Raw genomic sequence first — 12,529 nt, 5'->3', positions numbered from 1 at the left:
GGGAACTTTAAGCACCCTAGATATATTTAGTAACCCTTTACTGATCTATGCCTCCTCACAATCGTGTTTCAAAGTTGTACAGACAGCACCTTGGTCCTGACGCTGGAGTTTTTACTCTGCTAACTGAGGTACATTATATAAAGAGGTGTGTGTCTTCTGAAGTTATGTCAACCCATTGAACTGACAACAGGAGGACTAGATTAAAATATTAGAGTGATCTCACAAGGAAGTTGTGTCATAGGAAAGGGGGTAAATACTTACCAAATCAAGACTTTTTAAATAACATTTTCCAGAAGTTTCATTCCACTTCAACATTATAGAGTAATTTGTGTAGATCGGTGATAAAATATCCTGTATAAGTACAGTATACGATATTTGTATTTGAGTTTGCAGCATGAATTGGGAAAAATACAAGGAGGGGTGAATACTTTCTGAAGGCATGGTAGGTTTTTGTACCACAGAAAACAAAGCTTGTGAAGGAAAAGTATTTATGGTGTACAGTTTATGCTTTCTTGAAAATAAATTCTTTGGCTGATGGTTTAAACATATGATATATTGACCACATCTAGATTAGACATACAATTTTGTTGTTGTACATGCAACACTGGGTAATAGTGTGTAATTCATGACAGCTTTCACATCTGCACAGACACTAACATCAAACTTCCAGCAAGGATTTGGCCAAAAGATTTTAAAAATCTGGTTTTAAATCATAGAGGTGTAAAGAGAAATAAAAGTATTTTTTTACTTGTTAGATTCAAATATGCGAGTCACCCTCCGATCTATATATAGAAATTTGAAAATTAAATGTTCTCTGCAGAAGAGCAGGCTGCCATATTGTAATGCTTATCAAAGTATTAACAAATCTGTTAACATTTTGTTATTGTTTTAAGTGAAAACAATCGTGGCAACATCTATTTTTTGTAGCAAGTCTAGACAGCTCGCATGTTTCTTAAGAGATTTTAGTCCAGATACACATTAACTTAATAAGAAAATGCACAAGAGCTGCTAAGGAGGAATAATAATAATAATTGCTTACACTTATATAGCGCTTTTCAGGTAATGGGGACTCCCCTCCACCACCAATGTGCAGCATCCACCTGGATGATGTGGCAGCAGCCATAGTGCGCCAGAACGCTCACCACACATCAGCTAGCAGTGGGGAGGAGAGCAGAGTAATGTAGCCAATTCATAGAGGGAGGTTATTAGGAGGCCATGATCGGTAAGGGCCAATGGGAAATTTGGCCAGGACGCCGGGGTTATACCCCTACTCTTTTCGAGAAACGCCCTGAGATTTTTAATGACCACAGAGAGTCAGGACCTCGGTTTTAGGTATTATCCGAAGGACGGCACCTGTTTACAGTATAGTGTCCCCGTCACTATATTGGGGCATTAGGACCCATGTGGACCGCAGGGTGAGCGCCCCCTGCTGGCCCCACTAACACCTCTTCCAGCAGCAACCTTAGTTTTTCCCCAGGAGGTCTCCCATCCAGGTAGTGACCAGGCTCACACCTGCTTAGCTTCAGTGGGTTGCCAGTTGTGAGTTGCAGGGTGGAATGGAGAGAGAATTAAGAGTGGTTAAAAATGAAATCTTTAGCCTTGTTAACAGGGTACCTACAAACCCACACTGGAAGCAGAAGAAGGTTCTGGGTTTTTTTTTTGAGTCTCTGACATCCCTACTACACGAACCAAACCTGTTTCAATGATAAAACATGGACAATCCAAATTCAGTCCATCCTGGTGTCTAAGTCATGTGATCTACCAGAGATGTAAGTTGTAAGGCAAGGAACAACACAGCTGACTGAATTGCAAGATCTGATATGAGATGGGAGATCATTCCACAGCCTTGGAGCAACACCAGACAAAGCTTGTCTCCCAAACCCAGGGTCTCACTTTGGGAACCGGAAGAAGGCCGGAATCTGAACTGCACCACCAGCGTACAGGTATGGAGGGAGTTAACAGCTCAGGAGCCAGACCTTTCAAGCAATTAAATATAAGCAGCAGGATTTTAATTGTTATTCTAAAATCCACAGGGAGGATGCTAAACCAGGAGAGATCTGCTCAGCCATTTGAGCCTAGAAGCCATTGTAGCGTGTTAAGATGTTTGGATCCACTTACAAGCAGAACATTATAACAATTAAGCCTGGAAAATACAAAATAATGCCTTTGCTTCAGACTGCGAAAGATGTGGTTTTGAAGGGGTAATGTTCTGAATATGAAGAAACAAACCTTTGCCAAGCAAAACCTGGATCAAAGAAGACAATGCCTGACTCCAGTACTCAGACTGATTCCTATACCCTCAGCAACTGAGGATGGCACAGTTGTGAACTGACATTGATGCAAGATGTATTGGTTCGGTTGCCCCGTTAGTGCTGTAAGTTCTATTAGACCTTTGCATCTGTAGTAGTGCAGGGAGGCTCTATGTGCCAGGAGCCAGGAGAAGTGGTCTAGTAAAGCAGTCACACCAGTCAGCAGGAGTCATCCAGTTCCCAAGATGTATGAACACCACCTTCCATTTATTTCATTTTTTGGTTTGTTTTTCATTGTTTTGCTTTGTGGCTTTTGTTTAACCGATTAAATGAGCAGTGCAGTTAGGGGGTGTCTGATGTGTTCAAGTTTCTCAGACTTGTTGACAAGGGATCAGGAGCCTTCAAGGGGCTGTAAATTGTTTCCTGCAGCTGGTCAGATGGTATTACAAAACAAAATAGCAGACATTCTTAGATGAGTGTTTAACTTTCATGTGGGAATAAATTAACTCCTGGATTTGATGAAACAGCTTGAAGCCAGATCAGGCCAACACAGTATTTAATATATAATATACTCTCAATCTCTTCAGCCAGCCATGGGAAGGCCGGAGTCACAGAACCGACATTGATCATTATACCTTTAAAATTTAGCGTTCTGCTCTGCTGCTGCTGCTGTACTCCCACCATATTATAATGAGATCATGCCTGGGTTTTTTTGCAATACTTTATTTTGAATTTCAAAAATAAGGCATTCATAAATATTTATTAAGTTTATAACATCGTGTCCTGGACAAAGAATGTTTGTTCACCTGCCTGTTTTCTTCAAGAAGGAACTTGCCGGTTTTGACAGGTAATATTATCATTTAAAAAATGTATTTGCTGTAGACCTGTGTGACAACTCTTCATAGCAAATCTATCTATTCAGTTGCATTAATTCTATAAAAAAATATATAATTATGTAAAATGAAAAACTGAAAAAAATATGCTAATAACATACGTAATGCAGTAACTGCAGTGTACAATACAATGCACATGTTAAATACTGTATACAAAGAGATTACCTGCTGGCTTAAAAACATTTTATAGTATAACTGACAATAGAATACATGTACATGAACTGTTGGCACCCTTTTCACTGCAAATTAAACCCCATTGAAAGCTGTTGACTAACTGAAATTGCATAGTAAAACACACAAACCTTTTTAATTGCGATATTAATACACAATGAGCTCTGTTACATGGGGCAGCAGCACAACCAATATGAAAAGGAATTTGAGATCAAATGTTATTCTGCTGTGTGTTTTTTACTGAATCTCTGAACCTCGACCTACATGAAACTGTGAATTAAAAACACTGTTAGGCATAATTTGTCCCCCAAAACAGAGCTATTTCCTTTTTAGATGTAGTATATTTTCTCTGGCAATGACATTATTTTTTTGGCCTCAATCCCAGTTTCATTTAAAGTTAGTTGTTGTCTAACCCCACCACACACTCCTTGAGCAGCACATTGTTAGATTGTGAGATTGTGATTACTGATGTGACAAGTACCTTTGTTCTGTTGTTTGCATTCTGAAGGTGATGAATCTTGATGTTTTACCTTAGACTGCTTTAGGCAAATAAGAATTCTCTTTAAAATACTGTATTTTTGTTGTTTTAATCTGTTTTAACACTGTGCCACCCAATTAAGGAACATGATGAAGTGTGTTTAGCCAAAACTAGTGCAAACAGTCCATGGATCAAGAATGTTGTGAAATACAAATGTTTTAATCAGTAGAGCACATAAACATTTATTTAATTTTCCTCTATAATGTTACACTGTCTATCCTCTAGAACTAAAAATCAATAATGAGCTTGAGTGTTGTAAACAGAACATTTTGTGATTTTTTTTTCTGTATATCTTGACTTCTCAGGGTGCTACATTACTAACCCGGAAATGAATAAGAGTGATTTTACAATTTGGCTTTCTTCCCTGGTGACAGGACTAACTGCAGTCAGGAATCAAAAACATGATTCCTGACTGTGCTAGTTCCTGTTAAAATTTGTATGGTTTGAAGCTAGGGCAATGTTTTAGAAATATAGATGATTAAAAAGCAGCGCTAACAAATCCTAGTTGTTTTCTATAACTTGTTATTGGTCTTTTGCGTATTTTGCTTTCTTTATCTCATCAAAACAATTCAGAATTGTTAACAATCAATTCCAAAATGTTCATCAAACCATTGAAATTAAATTCAGACAATTTTTTTTCCAAACTGAAATTGAACATCAGGGGAACTGGAGATTTACCTGATGAAATATTAAACTGAGGTCCTGACTGCTTGGTCATTAAAGATCCCTAGGCCCTGCTCATAAAAAAAGCCATATCAACCCACAACTCACAACTGGCAACCCACTGGAGCTCAGCAGGCGTGAGCCTGGTCAGTACCTGGATGTGAGACCTCCTGGGAAAAACTAAGGCTCCTGCTGCTGGAAGAGGTGTTAGTGGGGCCAGCAGGGGGCGCTCACCCTGCTGTCTGTGTGGGTTCTAATGCCCCAGTATAGTGACGGGGACACTACAGTATACTGTAAAAAGGCCCTATCCTTTGGATGAGACGTAAAACTGATGTCCTGACTCTCTGTGGTCATTAAAAATCCCAGGGCATTTCTCAAAAAGAGTAGGGGTGTAACCCCGGCGTCCTGGCCTAATTTCCCATCGGCCCTTACCAATCATGGCCTCCTAATAATCCCCATCTATGAATTGGCTTCATCACTCTGTTCTCCTCCCCACTGATAGTTGATGTGTGGTGTGCGTTCCTGCACACTATGGCTGCTGTCACATCATTGAGGTGGATGCTGCACATTGGTGGTGGAGAGGATTCCACATTACCTGTAAAGCGCTTTGAGTGGAGTGTCCAGAATAGTGCTATATAAGTGTAAGCAATTATTATTATTATTATTAAAAGTGATGATCACCTCTATTCTTCTGGCTAGTACAGTCTGGCTTCCCTATTGTTACACCTTAATTCAGCTGGTCAAGCTCTTACTCACTTCTTAGTTCTTATCTGCTGGGTAATGGGGCTTCTTGCAACGAATGGCCACTATGCTGCACCTGAGATGTGAATAAATTGGGTCCTGTTTGTTAAGCATTTTGGGACCCTTTGGAATGAAAGGTGCTTTATAAATTAAAACAATTGTCCCTGTTATTTGCATCCTAATGTTGTTGGTATTATTATTACTTTCATTGTAGTCATTAATAATATTAATTCCATCATTGTTATTATCACTTTCACAAATCTATTTTCTTTATCCTTTGCCTCTTTATCACAGCGCATTTTGACTGGTAAAGAAACCGGCATTTGTTGACAAAACCCCCAGTTACAAATCAATTTGAAAACGAGTCTACCATTGGGCCAACAAATCAAATACACTGGAAAAAATAATAAGATCTTGTCAAATTCTGTGACATCAGTAATGCAGCAGTCAGTCTCTGTTGGCCCAGAGAGGAAGTCTTTGTCTGCCTGGCAGTGTACCTGTGAGCCTGGGCACTGGGGCCGTACTGGAAACATCTGGCAACTGGTCCTGTTAACCTGGGAATCCTGGGAATGGGTGGCACCCAGACCTACCTCACCCTGGCTGAAATATGTCACCGAGATCTCTTGAATAAAAAATCCGGGGCTGATCATTGCCTTCTGAAGGTTTACTGCAATAAATGCCCTCTTTCCCAGTGGGTTTATCATCCTTATACAGCATTTTTTCCATGATGACTTACTGTGTCATGTTTTCACAAAGGTTTCGCCAAAATGCCACTGGGCTCAGATTCACTGCACTCTGATTTAACTATAGTAAACATGTAGAGCCCTCTACCCTTCTGTTGTTATCTGTTTATTTTATTTGCTGTTTTTGAAATTATTTAATTGAAATAAGTATACATTTAAAGAAATTTAAGATTTATTTGAAAATATTTAAACAAAGGAACAGGTAATCTTATTAGGAACAATAATTCATGTTTAATTCCATATAAAATTACCCTCTTTTGAGTTTGGATTATAGTAGTTTGTGTTAACAGGACAGTTTGAAAAAAGGTCTGTTGTTGTTGTTGTTGATAAACAGCACTGTCCTGACACTTGGAAAGAATGCAGACTGTATTTAACTCAACAGATCAGTTTACTCAGTCTTTTCACCTAGTTTTGTGGTTCACCTCAGGAAAGACAAATAAATGCAGTGATCTCATCCTATTGTCAGTGAACAGTATCTTGAATGACTCTGACCTTGCTTGGTTTACAATGACATCATCTAGTCCATATGTTATAAATCACAAACTTTACCCTGATGCAAGAAAACAGTAAAGATAACATTACAGTAAAAACTGAGAGCCTGACCATCAAATGTGGCTCTCTAGCTGAGTGATACACGCATACAGTATGATCTTAGTCATAAAACCACTTCTAAGAGGGATTTGAAGAATGGTTTTATGTGTCCTGTGTTTAAAGAATTGCCTTGCAGCTTCCCTTAAAACACATCCTTTTATGTCGACAGTGTATTTGTTAAAGTCAAATGCTAGCAACCGTTGGTGGCCTATTGTCTGTTATAAATTGTTAAATCACGTTAAAAATGCACCATAGCTTTCCTGAGCATAAACATTTCTGAGGTCGTATTCCAGACCATAACTCATTGTAATGAACACAACTGGCCCTAAAGCTTCTTATTCAGAAGACAATGTCTGCATAATTACACTTACAAGCTCAGGAGCCTGACAGTGATCCGGAACAAGTGCAAATGCCTCAATTTCTGATTTGAGTCCTGGTCAAGCTTTCCTTCTGCTTTTTCACAAATTGGATTTAAACCTCATCAGTTCGATTTGATTTAAGGTTTAAAGACCAATGTGGCGCTTGTTTCATTTAGTTTGCGGTAGTGTGATCAACTTGTAGTTTCTCCTAATCTGTAATCAATTTGTTTGCAGTATGCAACTCTGAGGAGTAATTGTGCAACTGAGATTGCTAGAGCCAAGATTAATGCCTTCTAGAGTTAAATAAATGAGTCCCCCTGACCACAGCCAATTACTTGGTCCGAAAAGGAAAATATTTTCCATCTTACTCACAGTCCTCTTTGTCTCTTAGCCTCCTGAGCTCCTTCTGTTTGTCTGTTTGGATGCTAACCTTTTACCTTTTTACAGATGGAATGCTCTCTGTTTTATCTCTTCACTCCCACACAGTTTAACTGTGTCTCCTGATTTGTGCTTCTTGTAGCAAAGTGGAAGAAAGTTTTCCTTAAGCCACCATTGCATAACTAATAAGGTATTATAAAAAAAAAGTAAATTGGGAACAGATTGTGCATTTTAAAGGGTTTATTTGGAGAGCATGTTAAACATTTTGCCTTTTTATGCTGAAATCTGAATCTGTTCTTACTAACTTGCTTTCCTTTGCAGACAAAGAACATTTTGCACTCCATACCAATGTTGTCAACACTGTTTTTGTGCTTCTAGTCAATGGTTACATGTCCTCTATTTTAAGGAACTGGTGATTTCCTTTGTCTTTTGCTGCAAAGCCAACAAGACTGTCTCCTGGCCGGTAATTTAAATGAGGAGTGAAAATGCATTAGGGAAAATTTCAAAGTGAGACCTGGCGGCTGTAGAGTCTTAGCTTCGAAGTAAGAGGCAACTAAGTAGCAGCTGATTTTGGTGAGTGTACTGTAATTGAGTATGTAGGACGATTATACACCAGAGGTCAGTGCTGAAGAATTGGAGCTCCCCTGTAACCACCTCCCTCAATCTGTGCACTGTTTCTCATTCTTCTTGTTATGATAGATTGCGTGGGTGCACACATGTGTGAGCGAACAAAACTGCAGCATTACCATCAATTGGCAAATCAAAGATTGTTCCTTTCCAAAAAAATGTGAGATTTTATGTTTTCTATTAGTGTTTTATATAATTGGAATTCCAGTTCTCAAATTGCTTGCGTGCTGATGGCTGTTTTTTTTGTGTGACATTTTTCTGGCTGCTGCCGAGCCTGATAAACACTTAAACCCACAAGTGAGGAGCCCCTTTTAACCATTTCCTTGCATCTGGCTTTAACATTTTGATTTTTATTATGATTAATATTCAGTTTTTTTTTCCCCACTCTGGCTGGAGCTGTTACAGGCAAATGTGAATTGTACTTTTAATTTGTGTTTACCTCAGCTTCTAGTGGTGCTTCAGCAAACCAGCATTGTTTTACCACTCATCTTGCCTCGTGGCACAGAGCAAGACAGAGAGTATGTCTCTAGGTAGACATCCGCTGTGTTTGTTCCATTTTATCTGAATTTGTCTTAAATATGTGCTTTAATCAGCCTGTCACAGCTGTGACTGTCAGTTGTCACCCACCCAATGTGATTGCACTTTAAATACTTAGCACTTTACTGAATTACTGGGCCAGAAACAACCATCCTCAAGAACAAAATTGCAGCTTGCGTCATGCTAAGACTTGAAAGTGATTGTAACTACAAACATTGTACAGCATGCGCATAGGTCACTTTGTCGGCCACAGTGCTCATCATGTATGGGTGGGTGCAGAACTGACATCACTATTTGTGCAGCTGGATTTTTTTTTTAATGTGTTACCAGACAAGTCATTTGAGAGCAAATGATCATTCACAGTTATTCCCTGGAGACCCATTTATGCAGGAGGATGTTTGCAGGGGGCAATCCAAGTGCAGTACCTCGCTCAAGGTTACACCTGTAGTGCCCAGTCTGGGAATTCAACCCAGGGCCTTCCGGTCCAAGGCCCTAATCTCTGCTCCACACTGCTGCCTAAAGCTTCTTTCAGTATATATTGGGTTTTTGGCCACTATCGCCATTAAGTCATTCCATTATAGATTCATTTTGTTCTCATTTTGTAGGTCCTTAGAACTCCAAGAATTAAGTCAACATTTATGGCCAAATTCATCATTTTCAGCTCATGTATAGTGGTCCTTCCTTTTGTGATTATTGTCTTGGTACCGTCATCCCTTGAGGCCGGTAATATATACAGAAAAAACACAGTGTTCTGAATATTTTGTTTTGCTGTTGTTGTAGTAAGTGACCTCACAAAGTCAGGATCCTCTCGAAATTCAAAAGTAAAATTTACAAGTGTTTTTTTTGTTAGTATTTTAAAAACATAAAGGAGTCAGTGTGATCGGTGACAGGCTTGTGTGTTTGAAGAGAAGTGAAGGGCAGATGTTGATGAAAGGATACAGTAGCTCTGCTTTCTGCTGCCAGATGTGAGTGGAAATGACAGTGCTGATCGGGTCTTCCCTCCCTCAGGGTGAGTCTCGGTCACTGCATCTCCAGGTGAGCAGCCCTGAGCAGTGACCTTGCCTCCTTGGCTTCTGTCCTGTGTTTGTGTTTTGCTTTAACCATTTGCCTCTCTCCAGGATTTATTATTTTCCCCAAGCAGAATGACCTCAGCGTCTTGGTAACAAACTCTGGATTAACACTTACTTGTTTTAGTTCTACTTCTAAATCCATATACAGAGTTTCACCCAGGTAGTTTTCTTTAAGTCTGTTGATGGATGTTTTTTGTCTAAATTACAGCCCGCAGCCATGTCACCCTGCAGCTTACATCTAGCAGCCCACTGAAGCTCAGCAGGTGTGAGCCTGGTCAGTACCTGGATGTGAGACCTCCTGGAAAACTAAGGTTGCTGCTGGAGGAGGTGTTAGTGGGGCCAGTAGAGCTTCTCACCCTGCAGTCATTGTGAGTCCTAATGCCCCACTATAATGATGGGGACACTATACTGTAAAAAGGCGCCATCCTTCGGATGAGACATAAAACCGAGGTCCTGACTCTCTGTGGTCTTTAAAAATCCCAGGGTGTTTCTCAAAAAGAGTAGGGGTGTAACCCCCGGCGTCCTGGCCAAATTTCCCATTGGACCTTACCAATCATGGCCTCCTAATAATCCCCCTCTATGAATTGGCTACATTACTCTGCTCTCCTCCCCACTGATAGCTGATGTGTGGTGAGCCATCTGGCGCACTGTGGCTGCCATCGCATCAATCAGGGGGGGCTGCACATTGGTCCTCATCACCTGTAAAGCACTTTGAGTTGAGTGTCCAGAAAAGTGCTATATAAGTGTAAGCAATTATTATTAATTATTAATTATTATTATTAATTATTATTATTATTATTATTATTATAAATTGCATTTTAATCCCTTTCAGTTGCATATATCATAATTAGACACCTTAATAAAGAGGTACAGGTTTAATAAGGAGTGGTGTTTTGGCTTAATGAAGAGTTTGTAAGAAATCAGCAGATGATGTTTCTCTGGACCTAACCGCTGTGTGCGTTACAGCAGAGTACCAGCTATTTTCATCAGAATTACTTCATCCTTGTCAGGTGCTGAAGTCACATGACTTCCTTATCAGACTGGAGGGCACTGAAGGCTCTTCAGCAGTGCAAGATCGGGTTACTGTATTCCAGCAGAATTTTTAAACTCCCACTGTTTGAAAATGTCCAGTTGCATGTGATGTGTGCATTCCAAAAAATGAAAATAGCTAAGAATGAAACTCCTTTCAAAATTAAAAGGAGAGCTGTGAGGATGGTTAGCACCACTCTGTATAATCTGCCTGTATTAGTATGAATAAATGTCTTCTGTCCTTGCATTTTATGTAGCCATTTTTGAAAATGATGCCATAATTTTATCAGGCAAGACTGATGAACATCCCGTTCGTGGCTGAGAGATTAATATCTTGCTTGTTAAACTGCAAAGAGTTAATCACCACAATGCATTTCCCTCCCATTGTGCTCCATGTGCTGTTTCTCTCCCATTGCCAGAGCAGTTACCATATGGGCTGAGCCTCAGCCAGTCAGCTACTAAATTACAAACGGCCTTTTCACAGCAAATTGAATGGGAGTGCCTGTCAGTTACTGCCTCTCTCCTGTGGCTGGACCACAAGTGCACCTGCATAGAGAAGCTCTGGCGCTGAGGCTGTGTAAGGAGCTCCCATTGTTTACCTTAACGGGCCCTGGCCTCGGCCTGGCTGGCCCATCTCCCTGATGCAGAGAGGGGAAAGACTTCCAAAACAAACTGCTTTGAGCTCCGGCCTTAGGCTTTGCGTTACAGACTTTGCGCAAGGCAGGCCTACGTTTAGGATTTCATCAGATCTGACCACAGCCTCTCCATGAGGCTTAATACATTCTCACGTGCTCTGTGCACATCTTTGCTCTTTCACACAGCTTGCTGTCGCTTAGTTTTGTTGCTGGGCTTCAAAGGCGACGACCTGCAGTTGTTACTGCTCAACAGCATAATCTATGTCTTACACTACCGTTTCGGAAGGAAAGAGCAAGGCTGCAACTGTCTGTGGGGATTCAAAAAAAAAGAAAGAAAGAAAAAATCAACAGCCACCTATGGTTCTCTGGTTTCACCCAATCCGAGCGCAACACAAAAAAACATTCTGTTTCCCCAGCAGAGCGAGGGAGGGTGTGGAATTTGACCACCGCTTCATCCCCCCAGGGCAGGTTTAAACTGGAAGCCCCACTTGAGCGCGCAAAGAGGCTTTGAGCACTGGAGCGGCAAGGGGAAAAAAGCGCCGTGTGGAGGTGGTGAGAAGGCCCATCCATTAAGAGAGGCAGCTGTTAGGGCAGCAGAGGTAGCGCATCTCTCTGTGATGTGACAGCTGACAGAAGGATCCTTCATGACGCTTGCAAAGCCTTTGCTTCAGTCAGAAGCCCTCCACACCATACTCTCACATGGCCTTGCACTCCTTGGGTGCGTAGAGTGCAGCGGTAACCATGAAATAAGACCACATTCCCTAACCATCCAGGCTCAGAGCACGTCAATGATGTTTTTTTTAATTAAAAATTCCACTTGGTATGTTAAAGCTCTTTTTCTCTGGTACATTTCAGCCAGACAAGGGACAGAGGGAGCCGGGTGGCAGTGGCAGGCTATGCAGAGCACTAGTGAGTCAGCAGAGGAGAAGTGCTCAAAGGATGACAGAAATATCATGCGTGGTGCTTTTAAAGGCGCACAAAGCCAGTGATATGTTCCAAACTTGGCATTTGTTAATAAAGAAACAGATTGTAAACGTTTGCTTCCAGACCTTGTTTATTTTAGAATTACCTAAGCTTTATCCTTGGGATCTTAGAATTATTGAGTGATGACAACTTTGGCTTTTTAACACCTGACCTGCTACTGATGTGTGAACAGGTAACCTGTCATTGTATCTCTTTAGCTGTACAAATTGGCTAGATATTTGGGTTTCTCAAATCTGAACCTGAATGATTTTTGTATGGCTGCATTTTAGGGCATATTGTCTCCATCATCTTAACAGCTTTAGTGGTGATTGGGTTAGTTCA

At 40.6% G+C, this 12,529-nt stretch overlaps 1 protein-coding gene across 1 annotated transcript in view; it reads left to right on the top strand.

Moving 5' to 3' along the window:
• Window positions 1-12,215, top strand: part of efl1 (elongation factor like GTPase 1) — a 110,309-nt gene extending 98,094 nt beyond the window's left edge. Inside the window, exon 21 of the mRNA XM_088921850.1 lies at window positions 12,080-12,215. The gene's annotated coding sequence lies outside the window, so the exon portion shown is untranslated. The remainder of the gene's footprint in view (window positions 1-12,079) is intronic.
• Window positions 12,216-12,529: the final 314 nt, after the last annotated feature.

Source organism: Atractosteus spatula, chromosome 7 (assembly GCF_055471065.1).
Source record: "Atractosteus spatula isolate fAtrSpa1 chromosome 7, fAtrSpa1.hap1, whole genome shotgun sequence".
Taxonomy (NCBI): Eukaryota; Metazoa; Chordata; class Actinopteri; order Semionotiformes; family Lepisosteidae; genus Atractosteus; species Atractosteus spatula.
The sequence above is the reverse complement of the archived record's forward strand: the minus strand, read 5'-3'. Positions and strand labels throughout refer to the sequence as shown.